General features: G+C 51.4%; 1 non-coding gene across 1 annotated transcript; it reads right to left on the reverse strand.

The window, feature by feature from the left end:
* Positions 1-7,585: 7,585 nt before the first annotated feature.
* On the reverse strand, positions 7,586-7,657 carry TRNAC-GCA. The gene has a single exon. It is a non-coding gene; the product is annotated as a tRNA-Cys (tRNA).
* Positions 7,658-17,037: the final 9,380 nt, after the last annotated feature.

Raw genomic sequence — 17,037 nt, forward strand, 5'->3', positions numbered from 1 at the left:
TATCAGCTTACCGGGCGGGAGTTGGGGCACCACCATTTTGGGCCCCACCAAAATTATACAACCCTGCCTCCTAGGGTCAGGGCTGCACCCTGCCATGCTGAGCCGGTGTCTGTGCTAAGCTCGGCATCAATCAGGTGACTCTGGGAAGTTCGGGGTCCCCAGGCTCCCACAGGAGGGTGAAGCAGGTCACCCCTGGAGCAGGTTAAAGCTGCAGGGTGACAGTGGGGATGCTGCCCCTGTGAACAGCTGCTGTAGCACCGCCTGGGCAGGACAGGGAGAGCCAGTTATACCCCGTCCCCCAGCCTGTATTGGGGGATGGGAGCACTCACACCCTGGGGACCCACCCACCAGAGATCTACGGGGGGGAGAGTGGCACCCACACACCCAGGATGTTGTAGGGGGGGACAAGGGCATCCACACTCCGGGATTCTCTGCAGAGGGACGGACACCCACACACCCAGGATTCTGTATGGGGGGCAGAGGTACCCGGACACCTGGGCGGGGGATGGGGGGCACCGAAACATCCAGGATCTTACCTAGGAGGACAGCGGCGCCTGCAGCTCGACATGAGACGGGGGCAGGGGAAGCAGGAGCATTTCCCAGTTCCAGGCTGTCCCCGTCTGGCCAAGGCACAGAGCTCACAAGCAGAGTTTAAAGCTCCAGCTGCCAGATTGCAAAACAAGCCGGGCTCTGTGGCTGGTGCCTGTGATCCCAGCGCCTGGGGAGGCTGAGGCCAGCGAATCGCTTGAGCTCAGGAGTTCTGGGCTGCAGGGGGCTGTGCCGATCAGGTGTCCGCACTAAGTTCGGCATCAATATGGTGATCCCAGGGAAGCTTGGGGTCCCCAGGTTGCCTAAGGAGGGGTGAACCGGCCCAGGTCAGAAATGGAGCAGGTCAAAACTCCCATGGTGATCAGTAGTGGGATTGCACCTGTGAATAGCCCCTGCAGTGTTGCCTGGGCAAGACAGTGAGACATGGTCTCTTTTTATACAGACACCCCCCGCAGAGCCTGGAGGGGGGATGGGAGTACCCACACGATGGGGATTCTGACTTGGGGGGAGGGACACACCCAAGCAACACAGATCTTGAAAAGGGGAACAGCGACACCCACAGATCCCGGATGGGGGCAGGCAGGGGAAACCACACACGGGAGCTAGTTCATGGGGTGGGGGACAGAGACACCCACCAGAGATCCTGGATGGGAGCACCCACATGATGGGGATCTTGAACTGGGAGGAGGGAAGCACCATGTACCAGAGATTCTGAAGGGGGAACAGGGACACCCACACACCAGGTGTCTTGCAGCAAGAGCTGCGGTCTTGATTTACACACGGCAGTGATGGGGATTTAACCACGTCCCTTGCGGAGCTTGTTCCACTAGATGATTAGCCTCATTCAACACTACGAGTTTATATCGAATTTAGCAGCGTTAAATCGCATTAACCCTGCACTCATCCACACAACGAAGCCCTTTATATCGATCTAAAGGGCTCTTAATACCGGTATCTGTACTCCTCCCCGACAAGGGGAGTAGCACTGAAATCAGTATTGCCATGTCGGATTAGGGTTAGTGTGGCCACAATTCGACGGTATTGGCATCCAGGCGCTATCCCACAGTGCACCATTGTGACCGCTCTGGACAGCAATCTGAACTCGGATGCACTGGCCAGGTTGACAGGAAAAGCCCCATGAACTTTTGATTTTCATTTCCTGTTTGCCCAGCGTGGAGCGCAGATCAGCACAGGTGACAATGCAGTCCCAGAATCCAAAAAGAGCTCCAGCATGGACCGTACAGGAGATACTGAAGCTGATCTCTGTATGGCGAGATGAATCTGTTCTATCAGAACTCCGTTCCAAAAGACAAAATGCCTAAACATTTGACAAAATCTCCAAGGCCATGATAGACAGAGGCCACAACAGGGACTCAATACAGTGCTGAAACTTAAGGAGCTGTGACAAGCGTACCAGAAAGCCAAATAATGAAATGGACGCTCACGGTGGGAGGGGCAACTGACGTCTGTAGCTATCCCACAGTTCCCCTCACTCTCCGAAAACCATTTGAATTCTTGGCTGAGTTCCCAAAGCCTGATGGGTCAAAAACATTGTTGCGGGTGGTTCAGGGTATATGTCGTTCCCCAACCCCCACACCCCCCCCACCCTTGAAAGCAAAGGGAAAAAAATCATTTCTCGTCTTTTTCAGTGTCACCGTATGTCTACTGGATGCTGCTGGCAGACAATGCTGCAGCTATACAACACCATCCCCTCCCTTCCCTTCCCGGTACTACAGGACTGATGTTATGGTAGGACTGATATCTGTCATTGTCGTCCCGTGAGTGCTCCTGGCTGGCCTTGGTCAGGTCAGCTGGGAGTGCCTGGGCAAAAATGGGAATGACTCCCAGGTCATTCTCTTCTTTAAGCTTTGTCTAATGGAGATTCAGTCCTGCCTGGAATATCATAGCAGCTGGAGGCTGCCCTCCTCCCACCTTTGAGCTCTACTTGCAGAGGCAATAAAGTCAGTGTTGTTTCAAATTCCTGCATTCTTTATTACTTCATCACACAAATGGGTGGATAACTGCCACGGTAGCCCAGGAGGGTGGGGAGGAGGAAGCAATGGGTGGGGTTGTTGCAGGGGCACCCCCTAGAAAGGCATGCAGCTCATCATTTCTGCGGGATGTCTGGGGCTCTGACCTGGAGCGGCCGTTTGCTTCTCTGGTTCTTTTGTAGGCTTGTCTGATAGTCTAGACAGGACTGACCCTCCTTTAGACAAAACTTAAGGGAATGACCTGGGAGTCATTCCCATTTTTGTCCAAGCACCCCCAGCCAACCTCACCAAGGCAAGCCAGGAGCACCCATGACAGCAGCAAATGGTACAGTATAACTGGCAACTGTCATTGTCAACTTGCAAAGCAGCAGTGGGACGGTATGGCTGGTAACCATCTCTGCTAACTTGCAAAAGGCAAGGGGATGCTGCTGTGTAGCGCTGCAGTACCGTCTGTCAGCAACATCGAGTCGAGATACGGTGACAGTGAACAAAGGCTGAACGGGCTCCCGGGAAAAGGGCGTGAAATGATTGTCTGCCGTTTCTTTCACGGAGGGAGGATTGACTGACATTTACCCAGAATCACCCACAACACTGTTTTTGCCCCATAAGGCATTGGGATCTCAACCCAGAATTCCAATGGGTGGGGGAGACTGCGGGAACTATGGGATAGCTATGGGATAGCTACCCACAGTGCAACGATCTGGAAATCGACAGTAGCCTCGGTACATGGACGCACACCGCTGAATTAATGTGCTTAGTGTGTCCGCGTGCACTCGACTTTATACAATCTGTTTCCAAAAAACAGTTTCTGTAAAATCGGAATAATCCTGTAGTGTAGACATACCCTGTGATTAATAACTTTGGTGGCTAAATGAAAGGCTGATGGTTCAAACCCAGGTGAAGATGGAGGTTTTTTTTTTAGTGATGAGAATCCAGTACATTTTAACAGGCAGAAAATCTCCTCAATGCTGCTCTAGCCTCATTGGGCAAGCATAAGTAGCCCTTTTGCCAAATGCATTGGTGGTATAGTGGTGAGCATAGCTACCTTCCAACCAATTGACTTGTGTTCGATTCCCAACCAATGCAGGCATGTGATGTTTTCTCTGCTGGGAATTGGTTTAATTTCAGTCACGTTGTATCAGTTTATCAATAGAATGAGGGAATCAATGTCCTGCAGGTCATTCAACACAGAAGAAAGGGGCGGGACTATACAATGAGCTGTTGGAGTTATCCTGGTATTACAATATTTGGTTTATTTTTTTTTAAATTTCTTTACTTCCCTCTCCCTTTTAGACTCAGAGCCTTTAAGGTCAGAAGGGACCAGTGTGATCATCTAGTCCGACCTGCTGCACCTTGCAGGCCAAAAGACCCCACCCACCCACTCCTGTAACAGACCTGGGAGGGGAGGCAGCTCTGTGCACTGCCCCTACCCCAGGCAGCACATGGAGGCCCTCTGCTCCCCTCCCCCCATGGGTGTGCAGAGATGTGCCAGCAGCACTGAGGTGGCTCCCTGCCCACTCTGCCTCCGTCCCTCCGTGCCACTCCCAGAAATGGCCGGCATGTCCCAGCATCCCCTGGGGCGGGGGGAGTGTCTCCATTCACTGCCCCTGCCCCAAGTACCAACTCCGCAGCGCCCATTGGCCAGGAACTGCAGCCAATGGGAGCTCTGGGGGCGGCACCAGCAGGCAGCAGTGCACGGAGACCTCCTAGCACGGCCCACCTAGGAGCTGCTGCCAGAGGGTTGTGTGTACCGGTCACTTTGGGAGCTGCAGTCCCCGGGGTAAGCGCCACCCCTCCTGCACCCCAACCCCCCCCCCCAGCACAGAGCCCGCACCCCGCACCAAAATTTCCTCCCATAGCTTTGCTTGTTTCCTTTCACCCAAAACCATCCTTCTTCTCCGGGGCTGCAAGTAGCCATCCCTGGGAAGCCAAGAGGCAGGCACAAGATTCTGCCTCCCAGCAGCCAACTGCACCTCCCCAGGCTTTGCAGAACGAATGGTGACGCTCTACTTACCCCACTTAGCCGCACTGAGGCACTTAGCTTCTGCCCTGCCTTCCTCAGCTCGACTTTCCTCTTTTGCCCCATTCCTGCCTCACTCCCTCCTTTGGCAAGTCACGCAGAAGAGCCGGCCACCGTAGGCCAATCTCCAAGGGCAGAGGAGACCAAGCCACAAGGCTTCAAAAGATGAGTGGCCCAGATCCTCTAGCTTTCCCCAGCTGATGCCAAGGTTTCTTCTCAGCTCATTTCACCACCCTCTGCCATGCAGGAGTTGGGGTTATCACAGGGACGGACCAGTGGCAGCAGTAGGAGCGCCTTGCTGGACAGGCAGAAATAGTAAGCCCTCCTATTTCTGTCTGGTTTTGAGCCAGGGACCTTTTGTGTGGTAGGCAAATATGATAACCAATATACTACAGAAACTCTGTTGCAGTGCTTTCTCCCTCCCTTCATAACAATGGCCATACTGGCTCAGACCAAAGGTCCATCCAGCCCAGTATCCTGTCTGCCAACAGTGGCCAATGCCAGGTGCCCCAGAGGGAGTGAACCTAACAGGTAATGATCAAGTGATCTCTCTTCTGCCATCCATCTCCACCCTCTGACAAACAGAGGCTAGGGACACCATTCCTTACACGGCCTGCCTAATGGACTTAACCTCCATGAATTTATCTAGTTCTCTTTTAAACCCTGTTATAGTCCTAGCCTTCACAACCTCCTCAGGTAAGGAGTTCCACAGGTTGACTGTGCACTGTGTGAAGAACCTCCTTTTATTTGTTTTAAACCTGCTGCCTATTACTTTCATTTGGTGTTCCCTAGTTCTTATATTATGGGAACAAGTAAATAACTTTTCCTTATTCACTTTAAGGTGTGGGGGCTGGGCTGGGCTGACTTTAGTCCCAGGCTTGGATCTCCTGAATGACGGGAAACATCCTTTGCTGCTACGCAGGGACAGCAGGCTACTGGTGACATACCAGGGCTGGGATGTGAGGGGAATGTTGCATGGACTTTATCATACAGGCCCCATCTTGCTTCTCACAGCCCACAGGCGAGAATCTAGAGAAGGGTGAGTCATTTCTCAGCTGCATTCTCAGGAGAAGCCGGTAGCCGTCCTTGACCAGAGACCCAGGGGAGCAACCACGGCAGTTCTGCGGAGAGCTCTGGCTGTCAGGGGGTCCAGCTAGGAAAGGGAGTGCTGGGGGCTCTGCAGTTTTTGACGTGGGGCTGTCTCAGGAGTCACAGGTGGCTTTGTTGGGGGGGTGGGGAAGTAGGGACTACAGGATGTGAGGCTGGCTGAAATGAACCTGCACAAAAAACCTCCCCCTTTGCTCCAGCTAAGGCCCTACTTTGGCCTCTCCCCCTTTCATAAATATCTCCATATCTACCCCAGCTCTCAGAAACCCCCTCTCTCCCATGGGTATTTTCACGGTTTCTTCCTTTTTTCATGGAGAGAGAGAGAGAAAAAACAAACCTATTAATCTGAGCTACCGACACAGTTCACAGCATGAAATACACAATTTTGTGTTCAATGAGTTGTGTTCATTTACATAACATGAAAAATATGTTTTGGTCAATGCATGAAAACCTCACTGCATTGAACAACCCACTGGATATAGTTAATGTACTACAGAATATTTAAAGAAGTTAAGAAAGATGTGCTTATAAATTAACATGTTGTGCCATTTACACATGGACAAGACATAGAAGAAACTGAAATCTGAGCTACTAAAATGTCCATTTTCTCACAGCATTTTAGTTCTCAATATTGTTTTAATTTGCTTATTCTTTTGGAACTAGAAATGAGGAAAGAGTACACTGAAGTCAGTGGAATTACCGCAGTGAGGGATTAGTCTCATTATTTGCCAATAACAAAACCTTTGTTAACAGAGAGTTAACTTTGACTGTGAATATCTCTTACCTTCCAGAACATCAACTTCAGTAAAACTCAAACTCTGGAAAAACAGGGAATACAGAGTGATGGTATATGCCCAGATAACCTTAACTCTGCTCTCTAGAAGAGAATCCCTGATAGCATATGAGAACAAGGAAAGGTTTGGGGACAAATTACATTTACTTCCCAAGAGTTTGTTTCTTCTGTAATTAATTGACCCTGGCCCCATCAATTGATCCTGGCCTGGTGTCTGGCTGTGGAATTTACTGTTTACTATTTTTATCCCAGTATATTTAAAGGCAAAACTGCTTTACAAAAGCTCCTTTATTCTAGGTTATACAAACAGGTCACTTCCCAGCTATTTCAAGGAGATGGAATTTTCCTGACCCACAGGGAACTTAAACTAACATGCTCAAGATCACACATTCCTTAGGAGAAAACGAAGGGGAAAAAAAACAAAACCCACCAAACCGTTGCTGTTTCTACCCAAATGATCAATGAGACCAGAAAGTGAGACTGTGCAATTAACTGTCTGGGACTACACTGACTCTGCAGTTACTTGGATGCAGACACACCTAGCTCTACGGTTGGTAAACGTACAGAGACTCTGCTGCTGCTCATGAACTAGCAGCACATGACCTCTGAACAGCTGCCATTCGAATGTATCTGAAAGTCACAAGGAACAACGATCTGTGTTAAAGGAAGGTTGCCCCAGTTGATGCCGTGTGCACAAAGAGAGGATTGAATGTGTAACAGGGAGTTTGGTAAATCTTGGTTATTTTAGTTTTGTAACAGGCTCCTGTCCACCTCCAGTAGAGTTTTCAGTCCCAATGGCAACTTACTTACCAAATGTAATACAGACTAGTCCATGCCTCCCAAGTGGATGTGGTTCTTGTTCTTCTGCACATTGTAGCCCATGGAGGCCAAGAACCTGCAAATGTGTCTTCATGTGCCTTTGTTTAGTTGATGAAAACACAAATTAGACACTTAGAGGATTGGAACTGATTTCAGCTGGGGGACATGTTTGCTAGGTTTTTATGCATTTGCACAGGAAAATGTTGAGTGTTTCCATTCATTTCAGGTATCCCTGTTCAGTGGAGCTCCTGAACATAATGGAAATGGATATGCAATTATTATTGCTGTTGAAGGACCAGGCTTTTAAGGGGGCACTTGGATTTGAACCAAGGACCACTTGATCTGCAGTCAAACACTCTACCACTGAGCTATACCCCCTGACAATTACATTGGCCATGGCGGTGATCTTAAGGATCTTGAAACCTGAGAGTGGAGTTCATTTCTTCCACACCAGTGTTGCTGTCTGTGCATCCCGGAGCTATAGGGTGAGTGGGAAAGGCCCACAACTAGCTTGTCAGTATCAGCAAAGGAGCAGCCGACATCAGGACCAACGAGACGTGTTGGTGGCCCATCAGGAAGAATCCACTCTCCCAGAGACTTCTCGGCAAGGGTACGGTACACAATGGGGGCTACCTACCCCCCACGTCCCAGCAAGGGTCTTTCTAGTCCCACTTCAGTGTTACCCAATTTCTAATCAGTCTTTGGCCCAGATTCCCTCCCTGAGCGGCACCAGCACATGCCTGGGCCCCCTGCTAGTGTTAAATCTGCCTTGAGCTGGGACCCAGCTTGGCAAAGAGCCTGCAGCCCCCTCTGTGCTGGGGAGTGAGAGCAGCCCTGGCACTGGGCAGGGCAGCCCTGAGGGAATGAACCCAATGTGCCCGTGAGGCCCTGATCCAGAACCTCTGCCAGGCAGCTCGTGCTGCTCGGGCATCTCTAGTCTCCAGCGAGGATTCAAAGCTTCTCTGCTCCAGGGGAACCCCTGTGGGAGGGAGGCAGGGCTCCTGCAGGATAAATCTTCCTGCCGGCAGAGCTCCGGTCCCCTCCTCATGGGCACAGGGCGTTGCACACGGTACCCACCACATGCACACACCCCTTTGTGGGGAGAATCAGCTCTGGGATATTGGGGTCAACCCCCCCCTCCTCCCTGCAAACCTTCTCCTGGCTTCAGTGAGGGAATGGGGGCGTGAGGGGCTAGTGCGGTAACAGCAGCAGCGTGGCCGTGGGGCTCGGCCGGTGGCTGGGGCCAGTCGCCTGAGCATGAACCCAGCCGACCCCAGGAGATGGACCCGGGTCACCAGCCCAACCCACCACGTGGCTGCTGCCGCTGCCCCGTTAGTGCGCGAGCTCCCACAGACCACGCTGGGGAGAGCCCCCAGCTGCAGGGGAGACGCCCCTGAGTGCCTGGCAGGGCCCAGCTCCTGGCTGACCTGCACTGCTGGGGGTCAGGGGGCTGGGTGACAGGGGGGCGTTGGCTCTGGGGTGGGACTGTCACTTCCCCCCTGCCAAGCCAACAGGATCACAGCAAATGAAACCAGCTCGGCCGGCAGGGGAAGAGTTCAGTCCAGGGCCTGGTGCATTCTGGGAGCAGGGGCGGGGCAGAGAAAGGGCAGATACGGGGCAGCTCTGAACACTCCACGCAGAACTGCCTGTCCTGTCCCGCAGCCCCTGGTACAGGGGGCTTTTAGCCATAGTTGTAATCAGGCCAATAAATTGAAACAAACCCCTGTTAAATCATTGCTCAGCCCGAGTCCTTCACCCACATTCCTTAGGGCATTGGGTGTTTCATTTCAAACAGATCTGAAATCACTGATAACCAGCTCTAAGCATTAGTCCTGCTTTGGGACAGTGTCTCTCATGCAAGAAACTGCCCAGTCTGCGCTAGCAGTGAGGCTCCCTCACTAACAGCTGAAATCAGGGAGAGCTGTGTGAAGTGCAGGGCCCCAAGGGTGCCGGAACAGGGGGGAACAACACCCCAGGGCTTTTAAAAGTGGGAGGGCTCTGCCTTGCCACTTTGTGATGACCGTAAGGGCGAGTGAGGGTGGGGAGGGGACGGAGAGCAGTGAGCGGGAGGAGGGGTCTTGGGGGATGAGGCAGCGTAGGAGCCTCTTGTGGGAAATATCTCCTGCCCCACTGCCAAAAGGAGCCCCTTGAGTGGGAACGGTCAGAGGCCCCACTCGGGGGCTGGCCCTGCTTTCCTACCTGCTTTTCAACTGCTGCAAAAACATCCCGAGCAGAGAAGCAACGGGCCAAAATACTTTTAAGCAGCTGCCAAAGTAGCTCAGTTGGGAGAGTGTTAGACTGAAGATTTAAAGGTCCCTGGTTTAACCCCAGCCTTTGGCAAGTCCTTTGGCAGCTTGTTCTCTGGAAGCACAGCGGTGCCTGCACCCAAGGTGAGCAGGGCTGGCCTAGGGCAAAGCAATTCTGGGGGCCCTTTCCATTAAAAAAGTTGCAATACTGTATTCTCATGGGGCCCTGAGAGATGAGAGCTGTCTTTCCGAATGTGGTGGCCCTCAGGAATGGTGCCAGAGGGCTGCTGGGCAGTGACAGGCAGGGATTGGGGATGAAAACTCCTCTGTGCAGTTGAGCAAGGGCAGTACCAGGGAAGGGGCATCTGTGAAAGTGGCCATATGGAAGGTGGCAGGGATTTGGGGACCCAGGAGGAGGTGCTTGCTGTTCAGTGCCTTGGAGCAGCTGGACTTGGCCATGGTGGGTGTTCAGGAAATGCACATTAACAACTCTAGGGTAGCTCAATAGGCAGAGGGTGATTGGAGGAAGGGCCTCCTGGCCAGGGAAGAATGATGGGGCTGGAGTCTTGTTCTTCACATTCGCGGTGCGAGTACAGAAGGGGCTGGAGCTTAGACCAGGGAGGGCATTGCTGGTGGCTTTGTGCTCTGTGGCACTGGTTACTGCTATATTAGTGTGTATGGTCCCCAGTTAAGGCATGAGAGGGAAGATCAAAGGCTCCCTTCCTCAGGACTGCATGATGTTTGTTGTTGGGGGGGATTTTAATTGTGTCAGCCGGCCTGAGCACCACTGGTCCCATTTTACCAAACATCAGAGGAAACATTTTTACAATGAGCACTACCTGGCACAGGTCTGTAGTGAGGTCGGCTTAGAGGAGCTCACTCCAGCCACAGAGGGGGTTCACCTTTCTGCGGGGACAGACCAGGACTCGCACTGACCGGATTTATGCTTAGCTTTTGTGTCTTTAGCATGTTGCTTCTCAGATTCTTTCTTGGCCTGACTTGTTACACTTTGACACTTAACAGGACAGAGTTTGTGCACCTTCCTATTATCCTCACTAGGATCTGATTTCCAAATTTTGAGGAATGACTTTTTGCCTCTAACAGCCTCCAGTACTCGGCCGTTTACCTAGAGTGGCGTTCTGCTGGTCCTCCTATTGTCGTTTCTGATTTAGGGCAAACGTTTCATCTGAGCCTCTAATTGCGGTGTTTTTAAACGGTCTGCATGCTGCTTGCAGGTGTAACCCTTCTGCCCCTCTGAGTTGGCAGCAACAAGGGCCGGGTTCAGTATCCAGGGGTTCCGTTTCAATAACACAATGCAAAACTGGCTCGAGCCCCCACCCAGTGACCTGGGACAATTACCTACCACCCCCCCGGGCGCCTCTAGGAGGCAATACTTCCCCACTCGCAAGCACGAAGTCTGAGTGTAGCAAAATCCTTTTAATAAAGGAGGGAAACAATGTGGCATCACGTTGGAGAGACACCACAAACAGGACTATACACAAACCATAAGCAAAAACCCACCTCCAAGTACATTTGGCACTGTCCTTAGGGTCTTAAGTCCAATCACCCCAAAGTCCAACAACCCAAAAGTCTCAGTCTCCGGTCAGTGCCACCCCAGAGTTCAAAAGTTTATCTGCAGAGTTTTACCCCCCCCCCAGCCTGGGTGGAAATGGGGGGGGTCGCACACACAGGGTGTTAAGGGACACCTTACGTGGGCCAGGGCCGACTGCCCCGCTTCTCCGTGGAGTTCTGCTGCAGCCTTCACCACGACTGGCTCCACTCCACCAGCTGTGCCGCTCCTCCAGCAGACCCGTGAACCACGACAGCCGTCCCCCACAAACCGCTCCACACTGCTCACTGTTCCATGGGCTGCTCCAACGTGCTGCAGACTGCTCCGCTCTGCCAGCTGCTTGGTGATAGATCTTCAGGCTCTCCCACTACTTAACACAGCACTCAGTGATCTTAGCTTAGTAAGCTTAGCTCTTTTAGTGATTTCAGCTCCTAGTGATTTCCACTTGTAGTAGGAGAGCCCCACTGCCACATGGCCCAACGTGAATTCAGGTCAGCAACCTCTAGATGGACTCCTAAAGGATTCAAAATTAGCTCTGCTCTTTAACAGTGGAGAGAGGAGGAAGTGCAATTGGTGTTCCAGGCCCTCAAAAGGGGCCCATACCATCAGGTACACACACCAGTCCCCAGCCTCTCTCCCTTCACTGGGTTTTGGAACCCCTGTCCCTTGTCTGGCAAGTACTATTTAATGTAGGTTGAGTCATTTCTGTCATAAAGCAGTCTCATAGTTCCTCATTCACATAATTAAGGTAACAGCCCCTTTTTTTCCTTCCTGCCCCAATAACAAAGAAATTGGGGATTCCACAGTGTGAAAATAACCTTCCCATGCTGCTGTGTGTTATGCTAAGTGAAGTGGGTTTACCAATGCAAATGCACATTCCTAAAATTCCTTTGCCCACTCCTCATAATGTACCACCAGATGTCAGGGTAGGGCTCATCCTGACTCTGCTTACATCCTCCCCCCAGCCGAGAATTTGTCGTCCCGACAAATCACATTCCCTACTATACCAACTTACTGGTCCTCCAAAGGGCCTCAGATAGCCCACCTTAGCTTTCACAAACCTGTGTGCTAAAGGTATTGGCTCCTCACTAATCACCCCAGGTGCATCGTAAGTTAGCCGTTTCACTGGTCTTATTACTCTGTCTCGCCTATGAAGAAACTCTGTTGCTGTGGTAGGGGGGACATCCTCTTGAGTGACGGATGGGGAGGTTTCCTGTGAGTTCCCCTCGGATACTGGCATAGGCCCCTGCATTTCTAGTTCTAACCGTGGAGGATCGAAGGTGCTTGGGACATCTTCCATCTGTATGTCGCCACTGTCCAATAATCTGTGTAAGTCATTACATGGGGGTTCCACCAGTGGCTCAGGAGTGTCAGGAATGGGCCTAAATACTTCTGCCATAGGGTTTAGGGCGGAAGAGGACGTAGTCTCTTTTGATTCAGCTGATCGAGACTGCAATCTTGTCTTCATCTTAGGATACACCATGGTTGTGTCTTCCTCCTCAGACTCACTCTCAGATGTGCTGAGTAGGGGTAGGTTAGCTGCAGGAGGCTGGCTGTCCACGTTGGGAAGTGGCTTTGGTACAGCACCTTTGTTCTGCCCAATTGCCCAGTTGTGGCCCATCTCATAAGGGCTGCCTACCAATTCCCCCACCGGGAGCAAAAGGTTTCTATGCACGGTCTTTGTCTGCCCTGGACCCTCTTCAGGTTTGATCTTGTAGACCGGCAGGTCTCCTAGCTTTTCCATCACCAAGTAAGGTATTGCCTTCCATCTGTCAGCTATCTTGTGTTTGCCAGCAATACCCAAATTTCGCAGCAGGACTCTGTCCCCTGGCTGGAGCTCTTGCGGACGTACTCTAGCATCATATCGATGTTTGTTACGATCTGCATTCTTCTGAGCTGCAGATGCAGCTAAGTGGTAAGCATCCCGCAGCTTTTCTCGTAGTCGGGATACATATTGCTGATGGGTTTCATAGCTATCGCCATCCTCTGATACACCAAAGCACAGGTCTATGGGTAATCTTGGTTCTCGCCCAAACATCAAGAGATATGGGGTGACTCCGTAGCATCATTCTTGGTGGCGTTGTAGGCGTGCACCAGAAATGCAACATGTTGGCTCCAGGTTGCCTTCTGCTCTGGCCGCAAAGTCCCTAACATATCTAACAGGGTTCGGTTGAACCTCTCTGGCTGAGGGTCACCCTGCGGGTGATAAGGCGTTGTCCTCGACTTTTTAATTCCTGCTATCCTCAGCACCTCCTTCAGAAGGTGACTCTCAAAGTCTCGTCCCTGATCCGAGTGTATCCGGGCTGGGAATCCATAAACTGAGAAATATTTTTCCCAAAGTACCCGAGCGACAGTGGTGGCCCTCTGATCACGTGTGGGATATGCCTGCGCATATCGCGTATAATGGTCGGTCACGACCAGAATGTTCCCAATATTCCTCTTGTCCACTTCTAAAGACAAGAAATCAATGCAAACCAGCTCCAGAGGTTTGTTGCTGGTAATGTTCTTCAGATATGCAGCCCTCGTGGGCAGAGTTTTCCTTTGAACACATCGAGCGCAGGTCTCACATTTCCTGAACATCTTCAGCCATCCGGGGCCAATAGAACCTACTTCGGATAAGTTCCAGGGTCCTCTCCATCCCTAAATGTCCAAAGTCATCATGCAGGGCCCTCATGGCCAGGCCTCTGTACTCTTTTGGCAGCACTAGTTGGTTCCGTTGCCTTTGTAGAGGGTCTGTGGTCACACGGTGTAGCACTCCTGAATCAGTTTTAGCTTGGTCCATTCTCTCAATAGTAGTTTGCCCTCTGGGGTAGGTGGGACAACCGCAGCTGGGCCTCGCCCTCCCTTTTGGCAAGTAGCGTATCACGAATGTCAATATCTTGCAGCTGGGCTTCCTGCCAGTCAGCCGCATTGAGCACGGGCAAGGGAGATTGGTCCAAAGCAATATAGTTCACTGAAGCAGAAGGCACGCATTCAGGGGGCAGTCCCAAAGCTTCAGCAACGCATCCATGAAGGCTCTCATGGGCCTCTGGCTCTCGGCGACTCACACTGCAAATAGCTCTCACTCCATCCGTGGGTATCACAGCAACTCCTGGTGCTTGTGGACGCCTGGACAATGCATCTGCATCTACATTGCTTCTCCCTGATCGGTATTGAATGCTGAAGTCATAGCTAGCCAAAGCGGCCACCCATCTTTGCCCTGTAGCATCCAGTTTAGCACTTGTTAACACATAAGTCAGTGGGTTGTTGTCTGTCCACACCTGGAACTGAGCACCATACAAGTAGTCTCGAAATTTCTCAGCGATGGCCCATTTCAAGGCCAAGAACTCCAGCTTGTGGGTGGGATAGCGTGTTTCACTATCAGACAGTCCTCGGCTGGCAAAGGCTACAGGTTTACGCGTGCCTTCCGCCTCCTGGTACAGTACTGCTCCCAGACCCTCCAAACTGGCATCTGTATGCAGGATAAATGGTTTGCTTGGGTCAGCAAAGACTAGGACAGGGGCATGAGTTAGGCAAGTAATGATTTCTCGAAAAGCCTTTTCACATCTCTCATTCCACCGTGGCCCAAAGGGTCTGAAGGGGCCATAGTGTCTCTGCATGGAAGGCCTTTTATTCCTGGTCTTAGATTTGTTCTTGCTGGACTGATATCCCCTGGTAAGATCATTGAGGGTTTTACAATTGTAGCATAGTTTTTTACAAATCTGCGGTAGTAGCCACTAAACCCAAGGAAAGTCTTGAGTTCTCTGTAGTTGCTTGGACGTGGCCATGTAGTGAGGGCTTCTATTTTATCAGGATCAGTACTCACACCCTCTTGGGACACGATGTGGCCCACATACTTCACTGAGGTCCTGCAGAACTGGCATTTGTCAATTGAAAGCTTCAAACCATAATCCTCCAACCTATCAAGCACTTTAAGAAGTCTTTCTTCATGCTCTTCCAAAGTTCTTCCAAACACAATCAGGTCATCCAAATAAACTAACACTTGCAGTAAATTCATGTCTCCCACAACTTTCTCCATAAGACGTTGAAATGTGGCAGGTGCTCCAGAAATCCCTTGGGGCATGCGTCGAACTGATAAAACCCTAATGGGCAGATGAAGGCTGTCTTCTCCTTATCTTCTTCACCCAGAGGGATCTGGTAGTATCCACTCCGAAGATCCAACACAGAGAACCACTGGCTTCCCAGTAAACAGTCTAAAGCATCTTGGACTCGAGGCATTGTGTACTGATCAACCACTGTACGGCGGTTCAGGGTGCGGTAGTCAATACACATCCGGATTTTCCCATTCTTTTACGGACCACCACAATGGGTGAGGCGTATGAGCTGCGGGACTCTGTAATGATGCCATTTGCAGCCAGCTCTTGAAGATGTTGTCGCACATCTTCCATCTCGGAGAGAGCAAGCCTCCTAGATCTCTCTCGGAAAGGTCGGGAGTCATGTAGTCTGATGTTGTGCTCTACTCCTTTTGCACATCCCACATCCCACTCATGCAGTGAGAACACCTTGGGTCTTTCACAAAGTTTCCTCCTCAGACGATCTTTCCACTCCTCCGACAATGGTGAATCTCCAAAGTCAAACTTTGCTGGGTCTATTGTCGGAACTTGAGTCTCGCACTGGGGTTTCACAATTGATTCAGGCTCGAAGAGGTCTGCTATCTTTTGTCCTTGCTTCACAACAACATCTCGACTTGTTTCATTAGCAATCAGTATAGTCACCTTTTCCTGGGCTTCAGCAGGTAGGGTTATGACTCCACTGGGGACCAGCACTCCTTCCGGGAGCTCTCCTTCAACTGGCTGCTCTATCATTGCTAATGTCCCTTTACTGCCTTTCAGCCTGGTACTCATGACAAGCACCTCTTGCTCTGTCCTTGCGGGCACTACTAAGGGGGTTGTGCCCATGTACTTCAGTGCCCCAATCGGTAGCTCAGATGTCTCCGTTTTAGCACTCTCAATCTTCCTATAGGCTTCAGCACAAAGCGTATGGATCATCAGGGTACTCAGGTACTGGTCCCCAGCCCGTCGTCTGCAGTAATCCGCGAGCACCTTGAAGAGACTGGAGTTGGTCCCTATCAGCACAGACACATCAGAGGTCCCTTTAGGGTCAGGGCATATTAAGGCAGCTGTGTCTACCTCTTCCGTTACCCCAGCAACCTCCTCTGGGAATTCCAGGTGCACTATGACATACCCTTGGTAGGGGTATTCATCCATGCTGAGGCCACACAGACCAATGCCAGTCAGTGGCTGTATAGGCAGGTGCCTAAGCATCTGTTGGTAGAATGACTGAAATATAATAGTCACTTGAGATCCAGTGTCAAGCACGGCTTTACACTCCACCCCTTCAATCCTCACCATGACCTCTGCTCGCGGCCCTATCAGTCCTGCAGGGATCCCAGCTGGACGGTCTCTTTTGGGGGAATCTTCAAATCCTGTAGGTCTAGGTGGTCTCTGTCCCCAGACCTTCTGGCCACTACTGGGTCTCTCCCAACTGCTCCTCAGCTTTTCGTACACTAAGGAGGGGTTCTCTTCCTTATGGCAGTTAGTAGCACTGTGCCCATCCTGACCACACCGATAGCAAAAGAATTGCCCTTTCCCCTTCGCCGGGTGGGACAGTGGCTCTAGATACTGACTTCTCCATTGTCACAGTCTGAGGCTCCTTATTCCTGGAAATCTTAGCTCGGTCAACGGTGCTTTGCAGCTCAGCTATCCATTCTGTCAGGACCTGCATTTGTTGGGCAAGTTCCTCTGTAGTGCTCACCATCAGTACACTGGCCATTTGCAGTGGCATTGTGCTGGCTGGTTCCAATGTTTGGGCTTCCCAACACTCGCTGGCAGCCTGCCTTTCTTCCTCTTTCCTGACCTCCTTTATCAGCTGGGAGTAACTTGGGGGATGATCCTGCCGTTCTCTTAGTCGGAGATGAAGTAGGATCGGGTTCTGATACCGAG

Source organism: Mauremys reevesii, linkage group 12 (genome assembly GCF_016161935.1).
Source record: "Mauremys reevesii isolate NIE-2019 linkage group 12, ASM1616193v1, whole genome shotgun sequence".
Lineage (NCBI taxonomy): Eukaryota > Metazoa > Chordata > Testudines > Geoemydidae > Mauremys > Mauremys reevesii.